The 26,618-nt window shown below is 37.8% G+C and overlaps 1 pseudogene across 1 annotated transcript; it reads left to right on the top strand.

Annotated features, from left to right (window-relative positions):
• Positions 1–2,147: 2,147 nt before the first annotated feature.
• Positions 2,148–3,146, top strand: LOC308435822 (L-lactate dehydrogenase A chain-like; annotated as a pseudogene). The gene has a single exon. The product of its transcript is annotated as an L-lactate dehydrogenase A chain-like (transcript).
• The last annotated feature ends 23,472 nt before the right edge of the window (positions 3,147–26,618 follow it).

The following is a 26,618-nucleotide window of genomic DNA, read 5'->3' as shown; positions in this document are numbered from 1 at the left end:
GTGGGATTTGGCATATCTTCCAGGACATCAGAAAGTGTTTCTTCAGCTATGAGCTTTGTTCGAGCATTTCATCTCTAGCTTTGTTATTTCCCGTATGATTCTCCAGTCTTCCCTCAAATGGACATCCTCCAGATGCAAGTTTCTACTATAATCTTTAGATCCCAAGTGGCTATGTTTGGTCATATGGTCTTTCTTGTTTTATAATTTGGTTCAGTGTGAGTTACACAACTTTTTCAGGTGTCCACAAAATTTTATAGGAAGTAGCCAATAGCAAGTCTAGTGGAGGCTTAGCATGCATGTGAAGTAATCAAAAGGATTTGCACTATGTGCTAGTAATTTGACACATATGTGGTGATGACCCAACTTCAGCCAGAGATCAAAGTTTCCCTTATTGTACAATATTAGTGGTTTTAAAAGTAGTTTCTTGGAAAGGAGCTACTCCTTTGGATGACAGAGAATTACAGTTATGGTGTGCTCATCTTTAAGATAAAAATTATGTGCTCCTTGCTCCACTCTGGACTTTTCTCTGACATTATGTGCATTGCTCCAATCAAGAAAATATAATGGGTTATATGTCTATATATTAGTGTAATAAAAACAAAGACACAATAATACCTATACATAGCTCAATTCCACAAAATGGATAGCTCCTGACTGACCACTATATGGTATTTCTACCAAATCTACTTTTTGTACGGTGGTATAAACATGATTTATAAATCACAGATTCAAATATATATATATATATATATATATATATATATATATATATATATATATATTTATGTTTAGTTGCACAAAGCTATTTCCCAAAAAAGGAAATTAATGATATAAAATATTAAGAAGTATGAATGAGGATATCTTTTAGTGAAACAAAAAAAAAAAACAAAAACAAAAAAAAAAAACAAAACAGGATTAACAAGAAACCTGCAAAGCTACTCCATATAAGGAGGCAGTCATACTAAGTGAGATCTCTCCTGCCTTTTCTCCAAATTTAATCCCCCATTCTCACATCCAACTCTGTAGCAGATCACTTGCTGTAGTCTGCCCGACTCCTTCCACCCTCAATTTTTAGTGAATCACTATGATCTTCTCTCCTAAACTTCCTTCTAACTCAGACAGCAATTCTAATCTCAATTTTATCAGGAATTCCATGAGAACCCTCCACCTATACCTACAAGAGAGTCAAGTGGGAATATGAAGCAGGTGTGTGAGCTTCAGATTTTTACTCTCCCTCCTCTCCTCCATATCCATTAACTCAGTCCCATCTCAAACTCTGTAGCAGACTAACTGTTGTAGCCTCTCCTTGATCTCTGTCCCAGTTCCCAGGGACTAAGCAGATCCTGGAGGAATACTCTCCTTTCCTCCATCCTGAGGAAAACCTTCAGCATGCCTCACACTCCTAACCCATCCTTATTTTTAATTGTAAGCTTCCAATATCTAGAAAACACCTACAAAACAAAGGTAAGATTGGATATCAGCACCTGTAATAACAATCATTCCCCTTGCAGATGCCTAGACTCCAATGCAAATCCACAAAAGTCAGGACAATAGTCTGCATGTGAACCACCAACCCTCTCATAATAGGCTCTAATAGCTGAAGCATATATATAAACCTTAAAATGGTCCTTAAGACTATGATAGAAGTCCTTAAAGAGGAGTTGAATAAATCTCTTAAATTAAAATATAAAAAGACAAAGAGCATAAGGAAATGAATAGAACCATTTAAGACCTGAAAATACACAAAGAATTAATAAAGAAAATCTGAACTGACAGAAATCAGGAAATGAGAAAAGTTAGCCTCACCCATAGAATACAAGAGGTAAATAAAAGAATCTCATGCATTGAAGATATTAACAACGAGATGGATACTTCAGTAAAAGAAAATGCTAAATGTAAATAAATAAATAAAACAATAAAAACTGGCACAAAATATCCAGGAATTCTGGGAATCTGGAACATTATGAAAAGTTTAATAATAGAATAATAAGAATAACAGAGGTGGAGTATAGATTAAAGGCACAGAAGATATCATCAAAAACATATAGAAGGCGTGCTAGAGTCACTGTCGCCAAGCTCTGGTTATGCTGCTGCTAGCCCGTCGCGACCCCATAGTGCACTAGTGGTCCCAAAAGACTCAGTCCAAGATGGCAACCCTCAAGGACCGGCTGATTGTGAATCTAGTTAAGGAAGAACAGGTTCCCCAGAATAAGATCACAGTTGTTGGGGTTGGTGCTGTTGGCATGGCTTGTGCCATCAGTATCTTAACGAAGGACTTGGCAGATGAGCCTGCCCTTGTTGAAGTCATGGAAGACAAGCTCAAGGGAGAGATGATGGATCTCCAGCATGGCAACCTTTTCCTCAGAACACCAAAGATTGTCTCAAGCAAAGACTATAGTGTGACTGCAAATTTCAAGCTGATCATTGTCACAGCGGGGGCCTGTCAGCAAGAGGGAGAGAGCCTACTCAATTTGGTCCAGCGAAACGTGAACATCTTCAAGTTTATCATTCTGAACATTGTGAAGTACAGTCCTCACTGCAATCTGCTTATTGTCTCAAATCCAATGGACATCTTGACCTACGTTTCTTGGAAAATCAGTGGCTTTCCCAAAAGCCGAGTTATTGGAAGTGGTTGCAATCTGGATTCAGCTCATTTCCTTTACCTGATGGGGGAAAGGCTGGGAGTTCACCTGCTGAGCTGTCACAGGTGGGTCCTGGGAGAACAAGGAGACTCCAGTGTGCCTGTGTGGAGCAGTGTGAAAGTGGCTGGCGTCTCCCTGAAGTCTCTGATCCCAGACATGGGCACTGCTGGGGATAAGGAGCAGTGGAAGGAGGTCCACAAACAGGTGGTTGACAGTGCATATGAGGTGATCAAGCTGAAAGGTTACACATCCTGGGCCATTGGCCTCTAGGTGGCAGACTTGGCCGAGAGCATAATGAAGAACCTGAGGCGGGTGCATCCCATTTCCACCATGATCAAGGGTCTCTATGGGATCAACGATGACATCTTCCTCAGTGTCCCCTGTATCCTGGGACAAAATGGGATCTCGGATGTTGTGAAGGTGACACTGACCCCTGAGGAAGAGACCCACCTGAAGAAGTGTGCAGATACCCTCTGGGGAATCCAGAAGGAGCTGCAGTTCTAAAGTCTCCCCAGTGTCCTAGCCCTTCACTGTTCAGGCTGCAGCAGGGTTTCCATGGAGACCACACACTTCTCATCTGAGCTGTGGTTAGTACAGTTGTGTTGGAGAGCTCTGGGGAAGATCTCAGTTCCCATAGCTCTACCCTGCTGCTAAATGGTACTTGTGTAGTGGTAACCTGGTTAGTGTGACAGTCCCACTGTCTCCAAGACACACTGCCAACTGTGTGTAGGCCCCGGTTTATCCTGTGAGCCTGCTGCATTCCTGCGCTGCGCACCCTTGCCAAACAAGCCTAGGCCACTGAGTTCCCAGTGTGTAAGTCCACTATGCATATCTTGTGCATACATGTTCGACAGGATATTTTGTGTATTATGTGGCTGTAGTGTACATTGCACCATTATATGAAATGTAAGATCTGCATATGGATGATGGAACCAACCACTCAAGTGTCATGCCAATGAGAACAGCAAATAAACCTCGAACAGTGAAAAAAAAAAAAAAAAAAAAAAAAAAAGCACATAGAAGAAAATTTCTCTAACATAAAGAAGGAGTTACCTATGAAGGTATAATAAATACATAGAACATTAAATAGGTTGGAACAAGAGGATTACTTGAAGGAGGAAGAGAGATGGGGAAAGAAGAAAAGGAGGAGGATAGACAGTGAGAGAGAGAGAGAGAGAGAGAGAGAGAGAGAGAGAGATTGAGAGAGAATGGGGAGGGAGGAAAGGAGGAAGGGAGGGAGGGAGGGAGGGAGGGAGGGAGGGATGAGTGATAGAAACAGATTTGGAAACTTCAAACAGTTTAAATATTCTAGTTCATAAATTACCACAACCATAATCTACATTTCTTTCTCACGTGTCTTCCTTTTTAAATATGAATGCAAGCAATTTCTTTAAGATGTCCCAAAATTACTCATGCTTTTCTGCAATGCTTTGGTTGAAACTGAAACCATTTATCCTGTGTATATATGCTGTTCAGGGTATGTCAACAGTGGCCTTCTCATAACACAGGATCCATATTACACAGGTTCCTACATACTAGCATACTGTCATCTCACCCTGCAACTAATAAGAATTTGAATAGGCTGCACATTATAGATTGTCTGTCCTTCAGTTCCCATGGCACAGAGACGTCCAGTCACTTTTACCAGACAAAGGTATTGCATTTTGCACACCTCTTCTATCAGCTCACTCTTGTACCCAGGCTCATAACCAAGGGAACTTTTGAGTAGCAGTGGAGGAGCCACTGCAGGGACTACACAGGCAGGAAGGAGGCAAGGGAAAGAAATGTGAGATATTCATTCATTCATTCATTCATTCATTCATTCATTCATTCTCTTTATCCTCTCCCTAAATTTTTTCTTCCTTCCCCTTCACAGCAGTTCCTCATATGTGTCTATGACCTGCTGCAATTGAGCAGAAAGGAGACATTTTGGGAATGGAGGTAAGGTTCATAAGACACTAAGTTAAACCAAAAAAATCCTACAATATAAAAATTCCACCTAGTATGATAACTATAAAAAACAACAAATGTTTCTTTGTGGATTTTTTCCTATGTGAAAGTCACTTACTTTAGCAGGCTTTAAGGAAACTTGCAAAGCAATAATGATAAAATGAATTGGCAAATGGTCCTGTTTCCAAGCTTCAATTAATAGAGCTGGAAGTATAGAAGAAAGAGAAGAAGGGGAGGAGATAGAAAAGGAGAAAGAGGAAGAAGAAGGATAATGAGGAGGAAGAGGAGGAAGAGAAATTGCATTAAGACACTAGTCACCAACTGTTTGCATTCATGTCATTTTTTATACTTGGGGAACATTGGGTAAAGAGAATACTTGCAAATGACCTGAAGGGAAAATGAGCCAAAGCAGACTTCAGAACACACTGGAACTTTAGATGTATATTGTCATGGAGAAGATTTCACCTTTGCCCCCTATGCCTACCTAAGCTACTTTAGATAGTAATCATGAATCTAGGACATTTCTAGCCACCAAGAGATTAAAAGAGTCCAAGAATCCTAGAGTTGAAATAGCCATAACAGAAATTTTAGCCTTAAGAAGAACTGAGAAACGGAATGCAAACAGCATCGATAATCACATACCTGATATTAAATTAATATTTAACTCTAAATTCTAACTTTCGGGGTTGCAATAATAGCTAAAGCCAATAATAAAAAGGATTGTTGAAATATTAAAATCAGTGTCAAGCTCTCCCTTTCTGTTGGATGAGAAAGTGATACAGACAAGTCTTACTTAAACTTGAAGGAAAAAATTCTGTTTACATACTTGTGAATTTAAAGAATGTAATACTAGCCACTAAAGGATATAGTCTCAGATATGCAAACCAGCAGTGGAAATTACACGGGCAGGAGGGATCCCTACCTGAACTGAAGGCAAAAAGGAGCAAGAGAGCAACAAGTGCATCACAAACCGAAGAGAAGATGGGTGAGCACATCTAAGGCACCACATAGAGTGTAAAGGGACTGACCAATCACAGCCCTGAAAGGACAGAAGCTGCTACAGGAGCATCCCTCACAAGATGAATGAAACTGTCTTGTCTAACTTCCCTCCAGGGGAGGTCTTGACAGACAGGTGCAACTTCCCCATTACATTGTGTCAGCCAAGGGGGAAAGGCTGAGGGCTGTAGACATCAGGGGCAACAGAGTTAAGAAGTAACATGAATGCAGTGTTTTCCTTGGGACTACTTAGAAATATATCTATTTTTGGAGGGGTAAAAGGGCAACCTATTAATTAAGACCAATTATTCTCTTTCCAATTACTGGCAACCAAAATAACACATTTTAAATTTTGAAAGTGAATTGTTGTTGAGTAGTAGTTGTTACACACATGCCCGTGAGTTACTCACACACACACACACACACACACACACACACACACACAGAGAGAGAGAGAGAGAGAGAGAGAGAGAGAGAGAGAGAGATTTCTTTTTGAGTGTTGCTCTGGTTCATTTGTAAAAAATGTCAAATAATTATTTTTCTGAGCCCAGGTTCAATGGAAACTGTGTAATCACCTACCTCCTCTTCATCTTTTATACCTTCTCAGTACTGAGTTTGTGTAGAGAGCTGCGAGGTGCTGTGCCCCAAAGATGGCGCTGGTTTCTGCCTTCCACCTCCTTAACGGTGAGGGCTCTCAGTAGTAAACAACTCCTTATTTGGCTGTGCCTGTTCAGCCTGCCTGCTTCCGCATTGAAGCAGCCTATCTGCAGGGCCCACGTGGCTTACAGGGGTTGGTGGGCACAAGGGGATTTAAGCCTGTGTGGGCGTTCCCCCGGGAGCTGAGACCAAGGCAGAAACAGAAGCACAAGCTTGTTCAAGGATCCTGAATAAACTGCTTGAAGAAGATCTTCCCCGGGTCCTGTCTTCCTTGCTGGTCGAGGTGGGGCATGACAACTGGTGCCAGAACCGGGAATCTCTGCTCAAGATCAGAACTTCAAGCAGTCAGGGCAGTGCTGGAAAGTTCCCAAGGTAAGGTGGGACGATAAGGACCGTGGAGAAAAGCAGCAATAACATTCCCAAGGTAAGTTGGGAGGATAAGGACCTCAGAGAAAAGCTGCTATAAGGTCTTGGGTAGTGAGCAAGGTAGTTTGCAACAGTTGCAAACTGAAAGTGAAAGGCCTCTCATGCCAGTAGCTAATCGAAAGTGAAAGGGCTCTCCCTGCAGTAGCAAAACAAAAAAAAGTAAAAGATTAAGATGGGAACTTCTCAGTTTCATCCACTTTTTCTGGCTCTTCAAGAGCTACTCTTGTCAAAGTAAACCTCAAAATGAAGACGAGCACCCTAGAAAGGTTTTTGGATGAGTGTGATACCATTGCACCTTGGTTCACAGTCTCGGGAAACCTAACAGTGGCATGCTGGGATAAGTTAGGGAAAGATCTGGATTTCGCTTGCAAAAGGTAGAGATAAGAAAAGATAATATTAAAACACTTAATGATTTTCATAAATTATTGGGAGATATCAATTGGATTAAGTGTTATTTAAAATTACCAAATTATGAATTAAAGCCATCCTATAATATTTTGGCTGGAGATTCTGCTCTCCCAGTCAATTGACTGCTGAAGCAAGGGAAGCTTTAAGGAAAGTTGAAAAGGAGTTACAAAATGCTACCTTAAATCGATGGAAAGAGATTGCAGATATTACGCTCTGCATATTAGCCACTTATTTGCAACCTACAGGGCTGTTATGGCAGGATGGCCCTCTACTTTGGATATATCCAAAAACTTCCCCAGCTAAGTCAGTAGAGCACTACCCTATATCTGTTGCAGAACTAGCTGAGAGTGGAGTTCAACAGTGCATACAATTTTTTGGCACAACTCCTGCCTCCATTATAGTGCCTTATACCAGCCAGCAGGTGACAGTTTTATGTGGCACTGTGGATGACTGGGCCATTCTTTGTTGTGGATTCCCAGGAGAAATAGATAACCATTATCCAAAACATCCATTATTGATGTTTTTCAAGGAACATCCGGTAATTTTTCCAAAGGTTACCTCCACTATTCCCGTTAGTGGAGGCCCTAATATCTTTACTGATGGATCTAAGACAGGCTGCGGGGCCTACATGATAGAGCAACAAGAGCCTATGTTATACCAATATCACCCAGGTTCTCCACAAGTTGTTGAGTGTAAGAGTGTAATAGAAGTGTTCAAAAATTGTTCCTTTCCTTTTAATTTAATTTCAGATTCAGCCTATGTTGTTAATGCTGTTAAAATATTGGAAGTGGATGGATCAATTAAACCTAGCAGCACACTGAGTGCCCTCTTGTAGGAATTGCAAAATTTGATTTGGCATAGGGATCAGAAATTTTTTTTTTCATTTGCAAAATTTCATTATAAAATTTTATTAATAAAAATTCACTTAGAAATAATATTACACTTAAATTTTAAGTAATTAAAATAACTAGTTTTTTTTTTTCATAGACCATCTTTTATTGGTAAAAGGGTGCCTAGAAACAATAAAAACCACAATGGGGTTTTTTAGAAGAAACAATAGTACACAAAACATCTAAAGGAGAAGCACAGTGTTTCTAATACACAGAATTTAATCAAACTCTTTCCACATGGTAAATAAGGCAGTAAAGAATTTGCAGGCAACAGTCCCCTGGTTGTCCAAGACTTTAGAAAAACATTTTAGAGAGTTTAACAGAAAGAAAAGAATGTTGTAGAAAATATCAATCAATACAGATTTTTTTTTTTCCAGTGCTTGGCTTTTTTTTTCTTTTTTTTCCAGTGAGCAAAACATATATATAATACAGGGTGTAACCCGGAATTTGTCAATGTGTTCTTGGTGTGTAAGGATTGAGCATGACTTTTTTTGTTTGTTAGTTTTGTTTTGTTTTGTTTTTTTTTATTGGACATCACACTGTCTGTGAGTTGTGTCTGGGGCAGTGCGAGCCTCTGGGGTTAGCATCCCACTATCAGTGACTGCATATTATGTCTGCTCTTTTGTGACTGGGTTATCTCACTCAGGATGATCTTCTCTAGATGCAGCCATTTTCTTAAGAATTTGGTTAAGTCATTGTTTCTGGTGGCTGAGTAGTATTCCATTATGTAAATGTACCACAATTTTTGTATCCATTCATCTACTGAAGGACATCTGGGTTCTTTCCAGCTTCTGGCTATTATAAATAGAGCTGATATGAACATTGTGGTGCATGTATCTTTGTTGTATATTAAAGTGTCTCTGGGGTATATGCCCAGAAGTGGAATAGCTGGGTCTTCAGGTAGTACTATGTCCAATTTTCTGAGGTATCGCCAGACTGATTTCCAGAGTGGTTGTATCAGTTTACAACCACACCAACAGTGGAGAAGTGTTCCTCTTCTCCGAAACCTCGACAGTATTTGCTGTCATCTGAGTTTTGGATCTTGGTCAATCTGACTGGTGTGAGGTGGAATCTCAGGGTTGTTTTGATTTGCATTTCCCTGATGGCTAAGGATGTTGAGCACTTCCTCAGATGTTTTTCAGCCATTCGATATTCCTCAGTTGAGAATGTTTTGTTTAGCTCTGTACCCCATTTTTTAATAGGGTTGTTTGATTTTCTGGTGTCTAGCTCTTTGAGTTCTTTTTAAACCTTGGATATTAGGCCTCTATCTGATGTGGAGTTGGTAAAGATCTTTTCCCATTCTGTTGGCTGCCGTTTTGTTTTCTTGACAATGTCCTTAGCCTTACAGAAACTTTGCAATCTCATTAAGTCCCATTTGTTAATCTTTGACCTTAGAGCTTGAGCCATTGGTGTTTTGTTCAGAAAATTTTCTCCTGTGCCTATGTGTTCTAAGGTTTTCCCTCCTTTCTCCACTAATAGTTTCAGTGTATCTGGTTTAATGTGGAGATCTTTGATCCACTTACACTTGAGCTTTGTACAAGGAGATAAGAAAGGGTCTATTTTCATTCTTTTGCATGCTGAGTGCCAGTTGGACCGCCTGATCCAGGCACCAGGAACAGAACTTTGTAATTTCTGTTTCCACCCTTGGCGACTTAAGGGCGCAGAACAGAACAGAGCCCGGCCCATCTGCCACCCGGACTGGCAGCTCTTAAAGGTTGAAAAACTGATGAATAGGAGATCTAGGCAGCCAGGGATTAGAGAGATCTCTGCAGAGTGCGCACAGAAAGCGCACCCCCCACCCTGCCATGTCTGATCCAGGGACCAGGAAAACAACTTTGGAACTAATGTTCCCACCCGGCGACTCTGAGGCATAGAACAGGGCTCAGCCCATCTGCCAGCTAGACCATTGGAGATCCAGGGACACAGACCAAATACAAGGGGAAGGTAAGAACATATCACTTACAACAAAATGGCAAGAGGAAAGCGAAAGAGTATATCCCAAGGAAACCGAGACAACCTGGCAACACCAGAACCCAGCTCTCCCATAACAGCAAACATTGGAATGTCAAACACTCCAGAAAAAGAAGATGCAGATCTGAAATCATACCTCAAGATGCTGATAGAGATACTTAAACAAGAACGGGAGGAAAAGCAAAAAGATTCAGAAGCTTTTAAAGAGGAAACAAGAAAAACACTCAAAGAACTAGAGGAAAACAGAACCAAAGAGATGAAGGAATGGAAGAGGGAATTTAAAATGAAATTGACACAATAAAGAAAACACTAAAAGAGATAACCCTAGAGGTAGAACACCTAAAAAAGAAATCAGGAGTCACAGAAGCAAGCATTTCCAATAGATTACAAGAGAGAATCTCGGGGGCAGAAGACAACATTGTAAACATAGACAAAACAGCCAGAGAAGATGCAAAAAACAAAAAGCTCCTAACCCAAAAGGTCCAGGAAATCCAGGACACAATGAGAAGACCGAACCTAAGGATAATAGGAATAGAAGAGGGTAGAAGAGCCAGCTCGATTTCTATACACAAATCTGAAAATATCTACCTATACACAAAAGTTTTCATGGTCCCCTATTCTTAGAGAATCAAATTTTGATTTCTGAGCATAAATTGACCAAACACTTTCACCAAGCTGTAACTTTTATTAGAGATCTATAAATTTCAACATATGATGTATTTCTTTCAGGCTTCAATTTCAGGCAAGAAATGCTGTAATTCAAAAACATACTAGATTATAAATAGAGAATCCATTTAAACAAAACAAAACATATTTAACAAATTAATCATGAGTGTGAATCCTACTCAGGAGTCTGATTGATATACCTAGTGTCACTACAGATAGAAATATACAATACACATACATACACAGACACATACATATATATGGAGAGATAGAGAGAGAGAGAGAGAGAGAGAGAGAGAGAGAGAGAGAGAGAGATAGATTAGATTTACCTTGTATTGACTCATAACTTAGTTATAAAGGTTGACAAGTCCTTAACTAACCTCACAAGATAGGGTATCATTTTTTAGAAGGTTATAATAAAACTTCTAAAAGAAATAAAATACTGCCATGAGGTATGATAGATTACATATAAGTTAAGATGGAATATGAAAAATAGTATTTTTTCTTTAAAATTTCTTTTAGTTTTAAGATTATAATTACATCATTTCACCCTTCCCCTTTCTTCCTGTAAGCCATCCTATATAACTTTTGCTCTCTTTCAAATTCATGACTTCTTTTTTACCAATTGTTCTTATATATACATATGTGAAGACAGATATTTCTGAATACAGAAATTCAACATGTGTGCATCACAATTGTAAAAGCAAATGTTTAATTGGAGTTGGAATGGGTAACTTTCACCATATCTCTTACATCCTTCCTTCCTTAATATTTCTGGCTGAATGGGTCTTAGCTGACAAGATTGACAAGGAAGCTTCTTTTGTGTAATGAACAAACTATACGCATTCTGAAAAGACTGTTGCAAACTGAATTCCTTCACCGCTTCACCATGTGGAGGTTCAGCAACCATTCATAGAAGCAAATGCCTTATACACATATGATTGAAAAAATTAATCCTGACCTCCATTTTTCCCTTCAGCTGAGGCAGCCAAGCAGCAGACACCAAAATGCATATTTTTGTGAAGACTCTGACAAGCAAGACTGTCACTCATGAGACAATATTAGGATTTAGAATGTCATGGCCAAGATCCAAGATAACAAAGGCTTTCCACCAGAGCAGCAGAGTTCAATATCCACCAGAAAGCAACAGGAGGATGATCACACCCTGTAAACCTACAGCCTCCAGAAAGAGAGAGTCCACTTTGCACCTACTGTTGTCCGTTTGGAGTGGCAGCATCCAGCTGTCCCTTTGTCAGCTTGCCTAGAAGTACAACTGCAAGGAGATGACCTGCTGCACGCCTACCCTCTTTGTGCAAGAAGTGAGAGCACAGTAACATTTTGCACCCTAGGAAGAAATTTTAAAGCTGGGGCCATATTTTTATTTACTGGAGCAGAAAAAAATAATAGTCTTTTTTTATTTCTGTTATTTACACTTACATAATCTAACTTTTTATTGATATGCACAGATGGAAAACTAAAGAAATTTCTCATTCTACTTGGTAATGCCATTTTTGAGATGCTAAAAATCTATGAGACTTTGTTCCTACATTTGACTTTTCATTCTTACAAATTTTAGTTTACCAAAGGCTAAATTGAATTTAAAACTAAACTAGGTCACTTAGGTTTCCTATCAATAAAAGATTCAACTTCCTTGCCTCATGTGATCTTCAAGTGAACCATATTGACACAAGAGAACAGGACATCTAATTTGGCTTACTTACAATGTTAGCCTGCCTCTGATCTGGGCCATAGATATATAATAATACCCCCCAGATGAAGCATTCACTAGCACAATTAAAGATTGCTTGTTTTTTCCTAGAAAAGACACTTATACTAATCAACTGTGTACTTTTTTAGAACAAGTAGCTGGTTTGGGAAGAGACTGACATATATCATTTGAAGCTGTTCAAGAAGTCATTTATATAACCCTAGAGGGAATACAGAAAACATTCTAAAGAAGAAAAAGTAAGAGAAGATACTTGGATGTGACTGGAAATGTAATGTTGAACTGTGATTCACAAAGTAAAAATCTCTAATACAAATAGAAAATAATTAAACAAGATAACTAACTTTAAAAAGTAAAGATGCCAATGAAGATGGGTTATGGTGGTGAGCAGAGCCATTCAAATGTTAGCAGAAGGCACAGAATTTTGTGCATATATGTTGCAAGTAAGATTAAGATAAGTAGGACTGTTTTGAAGTAGGAGGAAGACAGGCATTATTACTGCTTACTAAAAGAAAAAATACATAGCATGGGCCTGGAACCAAATTATCTAACTTTAAAAGAAAATACCTAGTTACTTAACCAGGAAGCGAAGTAAAAATAGTGATCAATAAATTCAAGCTGCTTCTTATAATATGGCAGTGATTGTTCTACACGCTTTTACAAGCATTAAGTCATTGAATCTTTGCAAAATCTGTGATGACACTGGTATGATTTTGTCCCCTTTAAGAATCTTTGAATTAAGACAAGGAGATAATGAGACAATTGTCAAAATTCACATAGCTAGGAGACAGAGGAAAGACCAATCAATAAGATGCGGGTCAGAATTTGAGAATTTTTATTAAGCCGGCAAGCTAATACTGTCTGTTGAGAAACAGTTCTCACAGAGCATCCCTGACTGCTTTATGCAGGAAACGGTAAAGGCAAACCTCTGTTCTAGGAGGTATTTTTGGGGTAAAGAAAGCAAGCACAGGCACTTCAACAGAATCAAAATTGTGGCAGTGAACTGGGGAACCTTGGCCTCAAGTTCATAGGACAATACTGAGTAATTTTTTAAGGACTTTCCCATGGGAGCAGACACAAGCAAAGTGTAGGTTTGGGGAGGGTTCCAGCTGTCATTCAGACCTTAGATGGCTGCAGCAGGGTCAGGATCGAGGGCCCTTACCTACATAACACTATGTACTACAGACATCGTCCATACAAACACAAAGATTACAAACTACTTTTAAAATTTGAAGTATTTTAAATACTCTAAAAAACTCCTAAAATAGCAAAGTGAAAGAGCTATGCAGATTAATTCTATTATTGTTTCATGTCTACAATTTTCTCAGTGAAATAAGCTCTATACTTAAATATACCACACACTTGTACACACACTTGTACACACACACACACACACACACACACACACACACACACACCTTTTGTAATAACTATCCAAAGGCAGAGAAAGTTAGATAGAAGTGGAAAGAATAGTTGTTAATAAAGAGTCATTGTTCTATTCAAAATCACTAGCTACAACAAACTACCATCTTTCAATTGTACTTATCAATACAACGAAATAATGAGAAATTTCGTGTCTTATTTATCTAGCAGATGAACAAATTATTGAGAATTTACATAAACGATACAAAGCATATGTTTTAAAAACTAACAAGTCTCTTAGCAAAAGCATTTGAAATTATGTATATTGTGAGTTGTATAAGGTGCTTACAAATACATAACATATGTTTGCACTGTGGTTTGTCTATAAATGCTGAAATTTTCAATTCTACGATGCAGCCACTATCTTGCTTTTGCTTATGAAATGCTATTCTTCTTTTTTCAATACAACAAACTATATCCACCTGAAGCAGGTTAGCGAGACAACTCATTTGGATAAAACTACATAGAAAATATTCACAGAGACATTTTTAATTGAATCACCTCTGATCAAGAATTTCCAAATAGCAGCAGACTACTCTCCCAAACTTCAAATATTATCTGTAACTAAAAGAAAACTTGCATGTTTGTTTAGTCTATATTCTCATGTTTGATAAATTGGAATTATCTAGGAATATCAGTTATTTTACGGTAGAAAATAGGCAGGAAACTATATTCATCAATAATTGATATATAAATAAGATTTTAGTATATCCTAAAAGCCATCAGTGTGAAATTTACAATTTTTATTTATTCTCTCTAGCACACCCTTTCTCTATCACACACAAACTAGGATCGTATCATTTCATCCTGCCCTAAGGTCCTGTATTGATCCTCTCTGGAGTAACAGCATGTCTGTTTTGATGTAGTGAGTAATACCCCATGCATATGCACATGAGCTCTGACTGTCACATGTCATTATGTCATTCTGGAATCCATCTCAAAGGCACTCATCTCCTCCTGGGCCTCCTCATTCCAAGCTTTCCTCATCAACTGACAGTGTTCTGTGCCATTCTAACAGATAAACAGTTTCTGTGCTTCTACCCTGTTACATTTAGCATTTCAATTATTTTTCTTTTTCTGAAAAATATAAAAGCTATCTATGGGGACAAAGAAGATGGTTCAACTCTTAGAACCCACTTAATGGGAGAGAACTGACTCCCATAAATCACCCTCTGGCCTCTGTGTGTGTGCTAGTGCACACACATAAATAGCAGGTTTTGCTCTATAAAACACTTAGATGTTTCAGAATATAAGACAGGCTAAATTTAGTAATTAAATATTTAATTAGCTGAATAGCTTAATTTTCACAGCTATTATACAGGGTTCATGTTACTAAAGCACATATTTATTAATTGTCTAGTCACTTGGCATGTGTGTAAGAGGGAAAGAAGAAAATTGTATCAGTCATTGTTCAAGCAATATAATTCGTCATTGTTCAAGCAATATAATTCATTTTATCACTGTTCCCAGGTCAGAATAGGCTGAGTCATAATATTTTCCATGGGAAAGGCAAGACTTACAGCAGGTGGGCTATTAGTAGCCAGTATATAACATGCTTCAATTGTCCCTAGGGAAGCAAATCCTGAGACTATATGAGATATCACTATAATCAATAAATATAAAGTCTGAGGCAGATGACAGCTACAGCACACTTTCAGAACTTCTGCAGATGTAGAGATAATTAGCAACACAATCAGCCTCTCAGTCCAATATTATTACCTCAGAGGTAGAAAAATGAAATGCATATTATTCATTAATCCATTTCTTAGACTCTATTGATTCAACAATATTATCAATGATTTGAGAAGACAGATTTAATAAATGAGAGCATTATTTCAGCCAATCAACAATGAAATTATCTTTAGTAATCTTTAAAATAGCTTAACTAAAAATGTTTTCTTTAAAGTACTTACATGATTTATTCTATATTCTGCAAGGGAAAGCAGAGATTCTTTACACAGGCTAACTCTTGTCAATTTTTGCTTCTAGCCAGCTCACAAAAATATTCTTAAGCAAAACAGGGAACATGAATTTTCTTACATATTTTAAATACTATGCTCTTCCTAGACAACTATTCCTGCTATGAACTAGAATTATAGTATCTAATAAAAATAATGCACAGGGAAAAAAGAACAAGGTTTGTAAAAGAAGAACCAAACAAACAAAGTACATGTGAAGACACCATTGCTTTTATGTTGACTTTAAAGAACAACACAAAGCCGTATACACTTGGCATCCTCACAGCTCCTGACTTGGTACTTAATCCCATGCTATTAGAAAACAGCATTGGCTTTCCCATCCTTGTCAGTAATGCTGACATAGTTACTATGACATAATGCTTCCTGCAAAGCAAATATATTTCTCTACGAATATGAATGATGCACTTGAAACTTTTCTGTTTTTTTTTTTTACTGTTAATAGTTCATCCACAGGTATTTTTAAAATCTTCTTTTACTTTTTAAATTGAATATTTTATTTATTTACATTTCAAATCTTATCTGTTTTACCAGTTTCCCCTCTGCAAAGCCCCCTTTCTATCCCTGCTCACCTTGCTTTTATGAGGGTGCTCAGCAATCCATCCCCTGACACCTCACAGCCATAGCATTCCTCTACACCAGGGCATCAAGCCTTCAGAGAACCAAGGGACTTGCCTCCCATTGATACCAGATAAGACCCCTTCAGCTCCTTCAGCCCTTCCCCTAACTCCTCCACTGGGAATCCTGTGATCAGTCCAATGGTTGGCTTTTAACATCTGCATCTATATTGTTAAGGATCTTGCAGAGCCTTTCAGAAGAAAGCTGTATCCTGTCAGCAAGCACTTCCTGGCATCAGCAATAGTGTCTGCATGTGGGATGGATTCCCCAGATCAGACAATCTCTGGATTGGCTTTCCTTCAGTCTCTGATCCCTTATTTGTCCTGTATTTCCTTTAGACTAAAGCAATTCTGGGTTAAAAGTTTGGAGATGGGTGGTGACCACATCCTTAAACCAGGGAGTAGGGAGGGGTCATACCTAACCATGGTATATGGTCTCAATGGGTTCTTCCTCCTCTTTGTGTGGTATATCAGCTAATGTCATCTCTGTGGGGTCCTGGGAGGCTCTTGTTTTCCTGGCATCTGGGACCTTCTGATTGCTACACCCAGTTTCCCATACCCAATTGCTACATACCTCTGTTTAATTTCCTGACCCTCTGTTCATCTCTTCCACCTACCCCCATACCTGATTATGCCTCTTTTTCGTCTCTCCCTCCTTTCTTCCTTCCACATACCTTCCAAATTTTACTTTCATTGAATATTTTCTTTCTCTTTCTAAGTAAGAATGAAGCATCCACTCCTTCGTTTTTCTTCCTTTCAGCTACATATGGTCCATGAACAATTGTATCTTGAGTATTCCAAGCTCTTTGTCTAATATCTCCTTCCCATAAGTACATTCCATGTGTGTTCTTTTTTAACTGAGTTACCTCACTCTGGATGATATTTTGTAGTTCCATCCATTTGCCTAGAAATTTGATGAAATCATTATTTTTAATAGCTGGGTAGTATTCCATTTTGTAAATGTACCACATTTTCAGTATCCATTCCTCTGTTGAGAGACATCTGGGTTCTTTTTAGCTTCTGGCTATATAAATAAGGCTACTATGAACATAATGGAACAAATGTCCCTGTTATACATTGGAACAACTTTTTGATTTATGGCCAGGAGTGGTATTGCTGTATCCTCAGGTACTACTGTGGCCAGTTTTCTGAGGATTTCCAGAGTGGCTGTACCAGCTTGCAATCCCACCAACAATGGAGGGGTGTTCTTCTTTCTCCACATTCTTACCAGCATCTGCTGTCACCTGACTTTGTGTGACTCCCTGACAAATAACTTAGAGAGAGTTATCCCATGGATTTTAAGTTCAACTTTTAATTGAGTTATATTTGGGTATCTTCCAGTTATTAGACATCTTAGAATTTTTCAGTCTTGTTCACATTATGTATATTCTTGAAATATGACCCAAACAATAAGAAATATCTTCAAGATTGTGTGATTATCTACTAAAAAGTTTCTAATTTTGTATGAGGATCTCAGAATTTGTATGTGTTTTGGGACTTTAATAATTTTTTTGCTTTTTTCTGTTAACTTTAAAATAACATTTATACAACTTATTCCTCTTTTGAACAATAATGATTAGTCAGAGAAACAATAACTATCATTTACATTGTGCTACAGGGACACATCGAGCATCAACCATTTATGTTTCCAGGATATTGAAACACTGCCTTTCACATTAATTATGTTTTTCGGTAACCGTGAATAAAAAGACTGGGAGACCATATAAATTGAAAAAGTTCACTTTGAAAATCTTCCTACAAAAAGGTTGACATTCTAGGTGTTTTTATGGTTTTATTCGAGTAATATAGTCCAAGACTCAGTTGCTTTAGAAAAAAGATTTTCTAAACCAATGGTTCATTACATAAGTCATTTAAATTCTCTATTCTCTTTACCATTCTTTAGAAATGCTAGTGTCAGTGCAGCAGAAGACTTTAAATAAATTGATAGCCTAGATTAGTCCAGATTTTCCAGAGGGTGGTTTGTAACCTTCCTAATGCTGTGACCCTTTAATACAGTTCCCCATGTTGTAGTGATGTCCAATCATAAAATTATTTTCATTGGTTCTTCAGAACTGTAATTTTGCTACTGCAATAAATCATAATGTAAATACCTGAATTTTCCAGTGGTTTAGGTGACCCCTGTGAAAGGGTCATTCAACTACCCCCAGGCAGTCGCAACCCAGAGGTTGAGAACAACTGTTTAGAGGGATGTCAAATGTCTTGTTGGCCTATTACACACAAGAATGTCATTCTAACCAATCACATCTTCTATAATTTTATTCCCAAATAAAGTTATATTTGTAGAACTGGGTCTCAGGAATTAGATACTTAACCTTTCAGTATCTCAAGCCACTAAGATGGAAATCTGACTTCCTTATGAGCCGTTAGTAATAATGAGCTTATTGTAATTTGTGCAGCTAACCTCTTAAGTATATAATTTCTAATGGCACATATCTACACCATTCTCTATTCTGTATGATCACTATGCATAAACTTAAGACATCTTTAACAATTTAGTGTTTCTGGAATTTTCACATTCTATACAAGCTCAATAAAATTGAATTTTTCATTAGCATTGGGCTGGTGGATGCATGCTGGCCTTCTTTAACTACAGCAGGCACAAACAAAGAGAAAATCAAGGATGTGCACACATACTTTGAGAAACAAAAGGACCTGTCTTCCCTTATATGCAGAATTTCTTATTTCTCAGAGTCACAATACTCCCCACCTTCTATTGCTTACTCTTCTACTCCAGGACAAAGTCAATGGGCTTGGATGTCACTGATAAGAAATGTCCAATTTATCTCATCTTATTCAACATCTTACAAGAACGGCAAGAGTCATAAAAGTTAGCGGAACCTCATTTCAGATCTTCTAAGCTTTTACTGAGAGTTGCTTCTTTAGTAAAGGGGAGGTTCATATTTAAGAACACAATATAAATAAAGTGGAAATATTCAGCCATAAAGACAGACTGAACATTTCCACTCAATTTATATAGGCTTCATTTTTTTTTTTTACTTTTACCAAACTTGTACCTACTGTTTAATCTCTTGCCATTGTTCTCTATACAAGCACTGAGTCTGTAACATTTGGTCTTTGTGCACTTATTAAGATAATATTATTAATTACATTAATTAATATTTTCAGGTTTCAATGAGACAATTTGGAAGCAAACAGCAAAATAATGTTCTGTTTCTGCTTTGAGTATCTTCTAGGCAGAACCCTTTTTATTTCTTTAACTTTGTCTCACTAAAACTACTAGACCTCCCATATATATAGTTAAAATTGTGTGAAAACACATGTGCCCTCTTCTAGGATTAGAGTTAAAATAAGAAACACCTGGAGAAAATAGTCTTCTTCTAATTCATCTCCACTGAACATCTTCACAAAGATACAGGTTCCTTGTAAAGCTCCTTGTTTTGGCTTTCATCAGAACTTGAAATTGGGAATCTGCTTCTGACCATTCCTAAGATAGAAACTATTGATTAATTGAGGCATTCAAAATGAGTAAGGGATTTTGAAATACAAGTATATGTGAAAGTACATATAGGCTTAAGGTCCGTTCATGAGGGAGAAGGTACTGAAAGTCTTTTTTTTTTTTTTTTTTAATAACAAACAAACAGAAGATGTTAGGGTAAAATAACATTTTCTATTTTCCTCAGAGCATTAAAAATCATTATTTATCTTACAACTTTATTTAAAGATGAAAGATACATGTACAGATTTTTGAAAGCATTTTGGCAATTCTTTTAGAGGTTTGATAGCATGCATTGAAATCCCACTAGTTATCATGAGCATAAAGTACATGTAGAACAGAATGTAACATGGAAACAGTCAGAGTTTTTTTGCTGTGTAAACATAATGATCTTTGAATACCAAAAATTGCCACAACACTTAGCTCTTGAATTATTAATGATTTAAGGTCTAGCTGTACTGTACTCTGAGAGGGTTATACACTTATTTTATTTTCTAAGAAGTACTGAGGCTTCCACATTTTGGACAAGGGGAAAGGCATGAGGTGATGATGCTTTCAGGTCTTCATTTAACATTCATAATTATAGCAAAATATGAAGCAAATATATAAACATCAGAGATATTAGCTCTGAATTGAGAATATAATGTTGGGTCTGTTGCATAGTCTTTCTACTTCCTTTTATTCCCAAAACGTTTTAAATTTTATAAATCAGGATTATCTAACATATAAAAAGTGAGCCTAAGCCAAATTACTACATAAATATTAAGAACACATTTATGTCTCAGAGTTTGGCTTAAAAGCCATCACTTTTGAAGTTTCTAAGAAGGGAAATTAGAGCTGGGACATGGGTAACCCTCAAAGCTGAGAGAAAAAAAATGGAATAAGAAAGAAAAGAGATGAGGGTCAAGAAAAAGTGAAAGGTTCACTGCATATTCTTCACAGATTGAAACCCTGTGGCACATGCCATGGTGTGGGCAAAGGGAACTAGAAACAAGAGAAAAGTAAGACTTTTGGCAGGAGATTGATTCTAAGGCAGATATTCTTCCTATGAGTTTGAAAACAACCCATCTAGGAAGTTGATTGAATATTTGAATGCATCTTGTCTTTGAATTGGACATGAAGAGACTGAAGAGTTACTTCAGTCAGTGAACTTCTTTTTGCTCCACACTGAGGACCTGAATTGAGATCCCCAGCACTGCAGGACATTTACCATTGTTTCTGTGACTCCATTGATGGAGGCAAAGAGAGATGGATTTGGTAAGTTCACTGGCCAGCCAAACTCACAAGTTCTCAATTCCCTTAATATTATTCAACAAATGAAGTAAAGAGGCTGGAGAACTGCTTCAGAAGTTAAGAGGATTTTTTCAGTGGTCATAAGGATAGAAATTCAGACCCCAATACTTAAAAAACAAACCAGACATCTGGTCACCCTGGTAACCCCAGACCTGAGCTGATAGAGAAGGAAGAAGCTTACTAGATCTCAGTTTAGCATTGCAAATGTGATCTCCAGATTCAGGGGGCCTTTGTCTCCAGTGAAAAGTGATACTGGAAAATATGTGATGTTTACTCCTGTCCTTTCCCATTCTTCCCTTCACATACAAGTGCATACATTTACAGGAAGATACAGATGCATAAACACATGATAAATAAGTGAATATGTTTGAAAATATTAGGTGGTGAGCAATAAAGGTGCCTAACTTTCATAATCACATACATATGTGCACACCTGATACGTGTGAACATATCACAGACACATGCACACACATACACCAAGGACATGACATGAAACAATACAAGCACGCTGGACTCCAGATAGTGATGATAAAAGCACTCCATTTTTCTTCCAGATGACAATTTGACTAGAGTCCAGTTAAGCCTGCTTATGATTTAGTCACCTTCTATGTTAGAAGTTTGAGATTGGGATGGAAGAACTCACTAAATCATTATGAATTCGAATCCACCTTAACATGGCAACCAAGCTCTCATATTTGTTTCAGCTTTCCTCCTTGCTGCCTTGTGTACTCAATGGTATAAATTAGCCAAAAACTCAGAGATCACTGCCCCAGCCAGCTCCGAACTTGCCAGCTATACACATGAACATAACAGGGGAGAAAGTAAAAGCCACGAATAGTGAGAAACCTCAGTTAGGTGAACTTCAGCAGGTGCCCAGCAAGCCTGCCATTCACTTTAGCACACCTAATACTCTCTTCAAATAGGAGATGAGAAATGTGCTTCAGATATAGTGGTATATGTGATAAATCATATCTCATACAAATAAATCCTTTTGGGCTTAAGCCTTTAATTCCTGTTTATAAGTCAAGATTTCACTAACTCCAAAGGATCCATTGACAGCTCATTAGAGATGCAGAGAGTTTCTATAAGAGGAAGACTTGTAGGAGATAATCAAAAACAAAACAAAACAAAAACCAATATTACTGTCACTATTCTGGCAGTGGGTAGGATCCACTAGGGATTTGGGGTTGTGAAGTATGAAGAGAAAAACGAAAATGAGGTAAGGTCCAATATATGTGAGATTCATATTTTTGCTTGAGATGGAGAAGCCCAAACTCTCTACATTAGCAATTGTTTAAAACTCTGAAGTTTAAAAGTAACTACAAAAGCTATACTTTAAAAATGTGACAAAATATTTTAAACAATATTCCCTAGCCTTATATTATCACAAATACATCCTAGCCTGCTGTGTCATTTATAGGCTAGGATCTATGACCCCTAGCAAGTCACACGTAAAATAAACTTTACATGAAGAGAAATATCCTGTACCCCAGTCATTCATACGGATATAAAATTTGGGGGAACTGAAGTACTAGAGGGTTGTGACAAATCTGTATTTGTTTTCTGCTCTTCTGGGTATTTGTTCTCTGCTGTTCTGGGTGATACTCCTGAGATAATAGCAAACAAAGTATTTAAAAAACATGGAGCCAGTCTGGCACAATGCTGTGTCTAAGAGTTGCAGCTACAGTTAGTTAAAGTGTGCAAATCATTCCAGACAGACTCAAGAACTATGCAAATGCTCAGTCATTTTTCTCTCTCATCTGGTATGGAAGTGATAGACTGAAAAATCAGCCTTGCAGAGATTCCCTGCTTTAATGCACAGCCTTGTTAATCTAATAGCTTACTTTTATGGGCCAGCTACTTCAAACCAAGAGTCTCACTTCACAGGCCCATGCATTACAATACCAACTGTGCACTAGATATAAACAAGAACAATAAGCACATGAATCAAGGAGCTGCATGAATAAACATGCCAACGTGGCAATAATACTCAAAGAAAAGGAAACAGTAGTTGAAAAAAAAAACCCACTAACAGGAATTTATATTCAATCTTTTCCAACTTCTAATGGGTTTGAAAATTGAAAGCAAAAATATGACAATACAAAAATAAAATGGTAAATATTCCTTGACATTATGTGTCAAGTGTGTATCTTTATTTGGTAGCTTTAAATATCTCATTGTGATGAATACTACCCAAATCGAAAGAAATACTGAAACCAGTAATGTGCTTTGTGAAGTCTATTTGAATCTTTTAGCTTTGTGTTAATATAGAGTCTTTATAAGTTGTAGATTCTGCTTCAAGCCCACTCACAAAAACAGTTGCATCTGCATATACATATAAGAGTACCTATTTTAGATGCTGAAAAGGAAATATTTTATTTGCTTATCTCTTAGAAAGACATCTGAATTTAAATGCAGGTTTAAATTCAGCAGCCTAATATTGTTATGGGTTGGTGGTATAGTTCACAGCCATGATCGAGGGACAGGTTTATAGAATTTTTGTTCTATGTTAATTTTACAGATTGGCTCCAGCAGAAACAGGTCTGTTGAAATTTCCAATACGGTCAAGGAGTTCAATAATATATCTATGAAATATGGGTAGTCTGACCACTGCCTCTACTTTAATTTCAAATTTTCACAGCTTGTGGGTGAATAGAAAATCAGATTCTATAGCTTCTTAGAATTAATTATAGACATTTTTCTTTCTTAATAGTGTAAAAATAAATATGTAAGCTATTACCGGTGACATTTTAGATTAAATTAAATATGGTATAGTTAAATCTCACTAGTACTTAGTATTATAAATAATAAATATCACTACAATTAGTCAAAGCAAATGATATAGGCTATAAGGTTTTGTTAAATACACTTTTATTAGTTTTACCTACTATAACAGTTATTTGCAATTTAAACACCATCGATGAATTTTCAGACATGACTTTGCTAAAGGGACTGTTTGAAAGTAATAATAGTAAATCCAGAAGGTACTTAATATTCCCCAAGGTCTATTTTTAACACCTCTGTATTCATATTTCTTACTTAGCCCTCTTAATGACCATATCTGGAATCTGAATTAAAAAGGAAAGTTTTCCATGACTAACTTAACCAATTGAGAAACAAATTAATGATAACACATTTGGGATATCACAAATTCATTATTAGCGATAGAGGTATATGTTGGCATATTGGTTGTTTACATATAAGGGCTCATAAAAACAGAAATAAGAGGTAAAAAAAAGAATAATTCCTACTTCTTAACAGCAGCTGTAAGTATAACATTTTCAGTACAAGGATAAGAACTGGAAGGCAGAAAAGTTCAAAAGTCGGGTATGAAAAGTGGTGGAAAGTATTAACCCTAAATATACTACTACATTTTTAGAATGATCGTAGCAGGATATCATTAGCAATCACTTTCTATCCTAGGTTTCTAGGCTTTCCAGTCTCTGGGTCCTGACCCTCCAGGCAATATAAGGGAAGGGCTTACTCTTCTGGCATGGGTCTCAAGCTCAACTAGTCACTGACTGGCCACTCCCACAGTTTCTTTGGTACCTTTATCCCTGCTCCTTTTGTAGGCAGGACAAATTGTAAGTCAAAGGTTTTGTGGCCCATTAGATGTCCTAAGCCGTCCAGGTATCTTGCCTTAGAAGAGATGGCAAGTTCAAGCTCCTCATCCCCCGTTGTTAGGAGTCTTAGCTAGGGACATTCATAGAGATTGCTGGGAGTTTCCATTGCATGAGTTTTCTAGCTCATCCCAAAGATGTCCTTGATTCCCATTGTTTCTCCTAGTGTTGTAGTGAGAATTTTGTTATTTTTTTTTAAGCAGTTATTTAATGTGAATGTTTTGTTTAAATCATAGGATGGAATATGGGACTGTTTCAGACTGTCCCCAGCCATATACTATGATTGTCTCATGTTCTAGGAGGGGTGTGACTTCTGCAAGCTGCAGATTTTGTTTGTGTTTGGAATTGGGGACTCTCAAGAAGATATAAATGCAAGTGCCCCTAGAGAGCCCATGACAGCTTCTGTTCACCCCTGCTACTGCCCCATCTGCTTCTGGCCCCTGCTGTTGCTGGTTCTCTGGTCTTGTTGCTGCTGGTTTCTGGTGCTGCTTTAGCGGTTTTGCTGGACTGCTGGTTTGAGATACCCTGATAATGGAGATTGGACTTTCCCCAAGAAACTTGGTTCCTTTAATCATCAGGAAGTAGTCTAAAGAGGTCTAATTCCCCTTTCACCTCTAACTTTCTCCTCTAATCTGTCTCTCTTACCTAGTGTTGGGGTGTGGTCAAAGAGATTGACATGAAATATGTTTTGGAAGGGTGGTAGATAATACAACCCAATAAAGCAGCCCCCCAAAAGCATGCATACACAGAATTCCGTGCCTCGATCATCACTCAAACTGATTTCTCCTGTTCCAGAGCCCACTGCCCAACTCAAACACATCCTTCACCCTCCTTCCCAACATCACTACCATCTACCTGTAATGTTTATTCTATTTCTCCCTCACAGGGAGACAAGTATTCCCTTGAGCCTTCCTTGTTACCTAGCTTCTCTGGTTCTATGGATTTTAGCATTGTTATCTTGTACTTTGGTGCCTAGCCCAATTGTCATCAGGGAGGCTTCACCTAGAAACTGCTGAAAAGGGATGCAGTAACCCACAGCCAAACATTAGGCGGAGCTAGTGGAATCCTGCAGAGGAGGGACGAAATGATTGCAGAAGACAGAGGGTTCAAGTATGTCACAAGAAAACCCACAAAATCTACCAGAATGGACAACCTTGTATGGGACTGACCTAGGCCCTCAACACCTATGTTACAGTTGTGTAGCTTGATCTTCTTTTGGAATTCCTAACAGTGAAAACAGGTTCTCTCTCTGACTCTGTTGCCAACTTTAAGGATGCCACTCTCAGCCTCACTATGAGCAAGTCTTACTGCAGCTTGATATGCCATGGTTATTTGATACCCATGGGATGCCTGCCCTTTTCTGAAAAGAAAAAAAAAAAGAGTGAATAAGTGAAGAGGGGGATCAAGAGAGAGAAAGTAGGGGAAAAGCAGGAAAAGAGGGAAGGGAATCTGCCATTGGAATATAAAACAGGGAAAAAGAAAACATAAGTCTGATGTACATGTATGTGTATGTTTGTGCATATGTATGTAAATAATGAGTTTAGTCATAAGGTAGAAAAAAGTTAAAGCAGACAAGGCTCTCTACTCTTTCTCTCCTAACTTAAAGATATAAGACTGTTGAAAATGCCTCTGCTCCCTTGTACAAATTGTGAGACACTTTTAGATCATTCTCAGCCATGTAACATTCCTAACAAGATGATCTCCCACAGTTTACTTCTCCCAGAGGATCTGTGTCCTTTGCCTTTGTCAAGGTGTCTCGAGAACTGAATTAGGACTCTAGGAAAATGCGTGAAAACTGGATTTGTAAGCCACTTCTTTGAAAACTACTTATGTCCTAGGAATCTCATATACATGTAAGTATCATATAATATACATATATATTA

The sequence above is a fragment of the Micromys minutus genome (assembly GCF_963924665.1).
Source record: "Micromys minutus genome assembly, chromosome: 23".
NCBI lineage: Eukaryota > Metazoa > Chordata > Mammalia > Rodentia > Muridae > Micromys > Micromys minutus.
Note: the sequence above shows the minus strand (reverse complement) of the source record. Positions and strands in the feature narration are given on the sequence as shown.